This window comes from Haemaphysalis longicornis, unplaced genomic scaffold, assembly GCF_048455015.1.
Source record: "Haemaphysalis longicornis isolate Haplotype H1 unplaced genomic scaffold, Haemaphysalis longicornis Haplotype H1 scaffold_9, whole genome shotgun sequence".
Taxonomy (NCBI): Eukaryota; Metazoa; Arthropoda; class Arachnida; order Ixodida; family Ixodidae; genus Haemaphysalis; species Haemaphysalis longicornis.
This window is the reverse complement of record NW_027526460.1, coordinates 20,065,236-20,072,513: the sequence shown is the minus strand read 5'-3', so window position 1 is coordinate 20,072,513 and position 7,278 is coordinate 20,065,236.

Sequence of the window (7,278 nt, the reverse complement as noted above, 5' to 3'; positions counted from 1 at the left end):
GTACTAGACGCCAAAAGAACAACTTACTGGTACTAGACGCCGAAAGAACAACTTAAAATCATGGTTCGTCGCCGAAATTCCACAAATTGTGCACAGTACTGCAATACATTTTACCTACAGTGACCTACCTACATTTTACCTACAGTGACAATAACAAGACATGATATACCAAAAACACAAAGAAGCGTTTCATGTTTCACACATTAACGCAGAATCTCTGGTAGGCTTAGTTTAAATCAAAATCGATTTGAAGGTTCAAATGTGTATTTGTATGCTTGCAATAGCCAACGCATGCTCCAAAGTGAGACGTATACTAGAACTCTTTGTCAAACAAAATGGTCGCCGTTTTTTGCCATGACCTGGTCCCGATTGAAGTATTCAACGTGCTCGCCAAAGTGGCAAATGGAAGGAGGTTTTCGTTGCGCCGAGGTGAATGGGGCTGAAGACTCCCGTGAAGGTTGGACGTGCTGCCTCAACTGATGTCACTCTGCGGTGATTTCTGTCTTCGATGTGAAGCGTTTAGCCACTGCTACGTCGTAGCTCTCGGATAGTACCGCGGACCTAGAGTCATCGCTGCAAGGTTGGATGACCAGCATCGACTACACTCTACTGAAGCAGTGAGGGGAACATCTGTTTGATATCTAAGGTTTGAACAAGGCCATGGTTTAGGAACTTTCAAAGCTGTATGGTGTTTCGTGTCATCTTCTTTGAGCAGTGTTCAAGGTGATGTTGTATTTGAAGATTAATTTCTTTGTGCCAGAGGGAAAATCTTCTTGAGGACTGTTTCACTGACAAGTTTTTGTTTTCCTTATGGCAATGGGAAAATGGTAGCGGTGATGGTAAAGCTCATTTATCTTTGTGGTCCAACGCCGCGTGGTGGACTAGCACATTCTCGTGTCAGGGGAACAACGAACGGGGGAGTATTGAGTGAAATAAAGAGAGTCAGGGATATTAATGCTGATCTGGAGTTGCACAACGAGATGGCGCCCCTCAGGGCCACATCATGATCATTCTGTTCTGTGGAATATGATTAAGCGCATAGGTTAAAGAGGTTGGGTTTGGTGCACACTGGTTCCTTTCAATGCTCTCGTGGGCCTGGGAAGACACGACGGACAGGACATATTTTTTGCGACGAAGGTGTTCGGATCAAAACGAGTCGGCACCAACCGCCTGCGTCATCTACACCTGACAAGCTCTCAACTGCTTGGACTTAGTGGCACCGCATTTTTAAGAAATACCTTTTAGCATGGGGAAGTGACGCCCAACATCCTGTGCACCGTATGGTGTTACTTTCGCACCGCATGGCGTTACTTTCGCACAAGGTTCAATTGTTCTACTTCTTGCCAAAGAAAGGCCTGCCAGCATCGTCTATAGTGGATGTATGTTTTTGTATTGTTACGCTGTTTGCGTACGCCAACAAGGCTGCCGTCGGCTTTACTTGTCAGTACACTGGTAGTATTCGCCTTCTTTGATGCGGTGCGATTTGTGACGTGGTGTTTTACGTCACCAGAAGTATGTGAGGGAAACGGGCGGGCGAAACACCGGCTTGCACACAAAAGGGACCATGCACACAAAATACAAGTTCGTTTTATTTGAAAGATTTCTTGTTTCATGGTGCCCTCAGCGCTTGTCTGGCTGCAAACGATGCTTTAGTCACTGAGGAATCAAACATTTTAAGCGAACATTTCAATTGTCCCGCTAAATTGTGTTTTCGTGGCGTCGACAATGACATATCCAGAACAGGGCCTTCAAGCTTAAGCTTAGCCTGCCGACCAGGGCTGCTACCATTTCACAGATGGCCATTTGGTTATCTTGTCTATAACCCACTTTCCTGGATGGCGCTGCAATACTGCTGAAGGGCCAGTCTTCCCACTTCGCTTCTGGCTGGACTTCTATGGCTGCCGTATTAACGCGTAGCATGCTTTGCCGAGTAAGCCCACAGCCACAACCGTGTAACGCCCTGCATTTCCACAAAAATGCAGATATCGCGGAAGTTCTACCTGTAATTGTTATATCGTAAATGGAGATAACTGGTCGCACGAAATTTTGCAAAACAAACAACAAAAATATAAACAAATTACAAAAAACACCAAAACGTATAATGCCCTGCATTTCCATGCAGATTTTATGAAAGTTCCACCTGTAATCGTTATTGTAGGGTAAATGAAAATAGCCCAACGAAATTAAAAAAATATATATATATATATATATATATAAAACAAATTACGAAAAATGGTGAGCCATGTAACACCCTGCATTTCCACAATAACGCAGATTTCGTGAAAGTTCCACCTGTAATTGCTATTATAGCATAAATTGAGATAACTGGCCGAACAAAATTTTGAAACACAAAAATAGGAAAAATATAAAAAATTACGGAAATTGGCAAACCGTTAACGCATGACATTTCCACGATAGTGCAGGTTTTGCGAATGTTTCACCTGTAATCGTTATAATAGAGTAAATGGATATATTGGTTGAACGAAATTTTGAAAAACTAAAAATAAGAAAAATACAAAAAATTACGGGAAATGGCGAACCGTGTAACCCCCCTGCAGTTCCACAATAATGCAGATTTCGCGAAAGTTCCACCTGCAATCGTTATAATACCGTAAATGTAGATCATTTGTCGGAAAGGATTTAGAAGAAACAAAAAAATGCCTGTAAAGAACTCGCACTCAAGACAAGCGGCATAAAAATGCTCATTAGTAGACAATTACTTGATTTTCTGCACAATTTTTTTATTAGGGTTGATAACTTCATAGTAATCGTTTCCTAAGGCGTAAGCTATGACGCGATAAACATGGTCCAGTAAATCAACGTTTTTGGACCTAATCTAAAATGTTGATGTAAGTGACCGTGCCGCTTATTTCAGTTGGTCAGTGTTGCCTCAGACAAGTCCAACGCGTCCGACGGCTGTGTAAGGCAGTGCCAGCCGGCAAAGTGCCGCACTAAATGTTTACGTGTTCGTTCATAACATTAATTGTTCACCCCACAATTCTTACTGCTATGGAAAAAAATTGCCCTAAATTTAAGCGCGAATAGCTGGTTCGGCAAGCTTATAAGCACTGCTAATTTGCATTTGCCGGCCTCAGCCAATCGCACAGCTGGGCATATGACATCATAAATTATAGGTTCTGTTGCGGGAAATTTAGTGGGCGCATGGCCATCCCCTTTTAACACCAAAGTGTTTTATTCCGGGGTACAGCAAGAACTCACCAACGTCATATTCGTCACGGAAATGACATTGCCAGAAAAATTCTGCAGAAATTCAGAGAAATATTAATGTGTAGCATTCTTATGCCGCTTGTCTTGAGTGTGAGTTTTTTCCAAATTTTTTAGTTTTTCGAAATCATATCCGACCAAATATCTCCATTTACGCTATTATAACGATTAGAAGTGGAGCTGTCCCGAAATTGCATTATTGTGGAAATGCAGGGCTTTACATGGTTCGCCATTTCCCGTATTTTTTTATTTTTCTTGTTTTTGTGTTGCGAAATTTCTTTCTACCAATTATCTCATTTACACTAATATAACGATAATAGATTGAACTTCCGCAAACTCTGCATTATTGTGGAAATGCAGCTCGTTATACGATTTGCCTTTTTCAGTATTTTTTCACATTTTTGTTACTTTTTTTTGAAAATTTCGTTCGACCAAATATCTCCATTTACGCTATTGTAACGACTACAGGTGAAACTTTCGCGAAATCCGCATTATTGTGGAAATGCCATGCGTTATACGTTTAGCCGTTTTCTGGAATTTTCTAAATATTTTTCTTATTTTTTAGTTTTTCAAAATTTCGCTCGACCAATTATCTCCATTTACGTTATTACAACGATTACATTTAGAACTATCGTGAAATCTGCATTATTGTGGAAATGCTGGGCGTTATACGGTTGGCCATTTTCCGTATTTTTTATATTTTTCATATTTCTTAGTGTTTCAAAATTTCGTGCGACCAGCTATCTGCGTTTACACCATTGTAGCGATTAGAGTTGGAACTTCCACGATATCTGCATTTTTGTGGAAATGCAGGGCGTTTCACGGTCCAGGCTATGGGGGTACTCGGCGAAGAATGCTACGCATTATAAGTTCCATTGACGCTGCGGCGCCGGGATTCGAGCCCACGATCACTCTAGTCGGACGGGAGGTGTGAAACGCTCTGCCAACTGGGCTCTAAACTTTTTTTTTTACTCAACCCTGTATAGTTCTGCGAACGCGCCCGATATCTTTCCTTATAACATTCTCCATTCAGATGGTGCTGACGTCTAGCAGAGGTGAAGCAAAGTAGTGCGTCATGACGCTAATGAACGCCAGATAGTTGGCGCCTCAATAAGCTGAGGTGTTTATCCATGGGGTGTTTATCCGCCGCCTACACTGCGGGTGTGATGGCCCCTTGCACCGTGGAGGAATAAGGAATAACTCATTCCTCCACCGTGGCCCCGTGTAAGTAAACTGTTGCATTAAGGCGGAAAGGCAACGACGGCGACTGGCGAATGTCGCGCTCCTGACTGTTTTGGTGCGACGAGAGATACGCCAGCGGGAAGAGGAATGCGTTCACCCATTCATGGTCCAAGCTACAAACTTTGTCTCTCGCGTTCCACAAGCCGAGCTCGCCGCAACGCAAGCGCCTGCCCTCGCGCTACGGACCAGGACCGAAGTGGTCGCACGTTTGCCGAAGCGACCCGCCAGCATGACGTCGCTCGCCAAGCATACCCACAAGACTGCTGCCGACCCGCAAATCATGCTATTTTCGGTGTAGCGGACAGTGACCTCACCAAACGATTCGCTGACAACCCGTTCGGTTTCGTTCGCACGGTTTGCGAGCACCTGGAGTTTCAATCGAACTTACGCATGGCTCCGGCGCGTGTAATGCAGTGTCTAATTTTGACGCGACCAACGATGCCCTACCGACGAAATGTAAATAGCGATGTGCAGGTTTATATCGATGCACAACAAACATTCAACCGCTTCTTTGAATGCACATTACACTTTCGTGTTTTACCGAGTCCTATGAAAGAGGGATCAACCACTTTTTTTTTTTTTTATGATGACCATTAGGAATTTCATCGCGCGGATTCTACACAGGCGATGACGCGCGCCGTAGTGGAGGCCTCTGGATTAATTTTGGCCACCTGGAGATCTCTAACGTGCGCCGAAATCTCGAACACACGGGCTTTTTTCTTTTCGCCTCCAACAGAAACGCGGCCGCCGGGCCCGGGAATCGAACCCGCGTCTTTGGGGTCAGCAGCGCAACGCCTTAGCCCCTGAGCCACCGAGGCGGGTGAACGGCAGTTTGTGCCAACTGAGCAAATGTTCTGACGGCTCGTAGTGGGCGGAACAAAATTTCACGGTCTTTTAATTCAGCCGAACTCGACGGAAGCTTTCTGCGGAAACAGTTTCTCGGCAAGAGTTGCGTTGGAAGCTCTTGGCGCTGCTGCACGATTGCTTACACAGGTATGTCAGCCATCAAGACACCATGTCACGGGAGTAAGGCAACGATCGTGTACTGACGGATCGCCGTATTTAAAAAAATAACGTTAGGCCTTAGTTGCTTAGTTTTTCAATACTCGGGGGCGTGCCGAGGAAGGTGTTATTGCTGCCGCGCGCAATTTACGGGCAGCAGCTTTTCCTTGACGGTGATCTTTGTCGCTTGTAATGTGAACCTTGCCGCTGTTGCTGCCACTCGGCGCAATGGACGCGAGGCGTCTATAGTCAGAATAGGAAGTGCGTCTGGACCTTTTTATTTGCCGCCTTCCGTACGTGCCGACAGGTTCGCTCTGTGAGAAGCAGCCTTGAAATGTGCGTCGTACGTGCCAAGCGAGGCAGGAAAGTAGCTTCATGTCAGCGCTATGTTATTTATCGTTTTTCTTTTCTTTTTTCTTTTTCTCTTGCACTTGCGTGAGTTCGCTTGCGTATTACGCGCAGAGCGGGCGCTCTTTCTGCATGGCCGCTTCTGCGTTCACAAAGAGCAGCAAGTCTGGAGTCTAGCACAGACAATATGTATTTACTGCTAAGTACGCGTTATATAGTTACTGCTGTTTTGTGGTAACCTCATGTCGCTGACGTTTCGTGTAAGTGTGCGGTCATCTGCATGCGCGTTTCAACAGACGAAAAGAATTGGATTAGGGCTGCTGTATGTATACGCGTGGAGGTTATTGGTGGTGACGACGATAATTATGAGAATGATTACCTCAAGCTGAAACAGAGCAATCTGACGGGCTAGTTGGTCTGACATGATGGAAATAAAACTGCGCTAAAAGGCCAGGACGAACAGAAGTAGACACACTACACTTCCACCATGAAACAAAGCTGTAGTAATGATCGGATTGAATCTTGAGGCTGTCGCCTGGTGTTTTTTTTTTAGAGAGAGGCTATGGTGACTGGTGGTATTGCTGAACTTAATAAAGCTTCAATTAAAGAGGAGATTCTAGGCGCCTAAAGAGAAACGAGTTGCTTTCTGAACGTGGGTGCACGTATTGAACTGTAGGCTCATGCGCCGCTTTTGCTTGGCACCTGAGGGATTAGTGAATACCTACACATCAGCTTCAGTACTGACAGTTATGAGGTTGAGCTTTTGGTCACAGCTGCTGTGGACGGGCCGAAAATATATCAATTCGAAATTCAAATTTTAGAAGGTAAAAGTGTGAGTGTGCAAGCGGGCGTGTTTGCTTTCCTGAATTTAACTTCGGGCATAACCTAGGTAAATTATGTCGTCCAGCCGAACGGATTGCACAGATCTTTGCGCACATGTGAAACATTGCGGACGGCGTGACCTGCTGTTTGTTGCGCTGAGTATTGGTGTTCGATGTTGCAAACTGCACAAGGTCCTCCAGTGCCGTTTACGGCCGCCGAAAGCGTTCGAACCAACTCGGCCTCGCGAACCGCCTTTTCTAAGGGAACTTTTATTTCTGAGATGCCTTGTGCAACCGTGGCCTATGCCCGATGACCATCGACTTGTTACGTTTGCTGCGTGACCCTATCCCAAGCGTTCGTGTAGCTTCGTTCCACCTATTTTAACGGCAGCAAACTCGTCTCAGCAGTGTCGCGAGCTCGCATTACTCAATATGGGTTTGGAAAGCTCTGCTACCAAATAGGCTGCCTTAAGCAGCTAGCATGAGTGCTTGCACGCGCGCTTTGCTTGAACCACATTCTCTGAATAACTGAAACGGTACGTCACCATCGCACATGCCATTCTTTCGCCCACAACACTTGATAAACACAAACAGCAAGTGAGAAGGAAAGATTTTCAAGTGAGTTCTCGGGAAGCGTTGA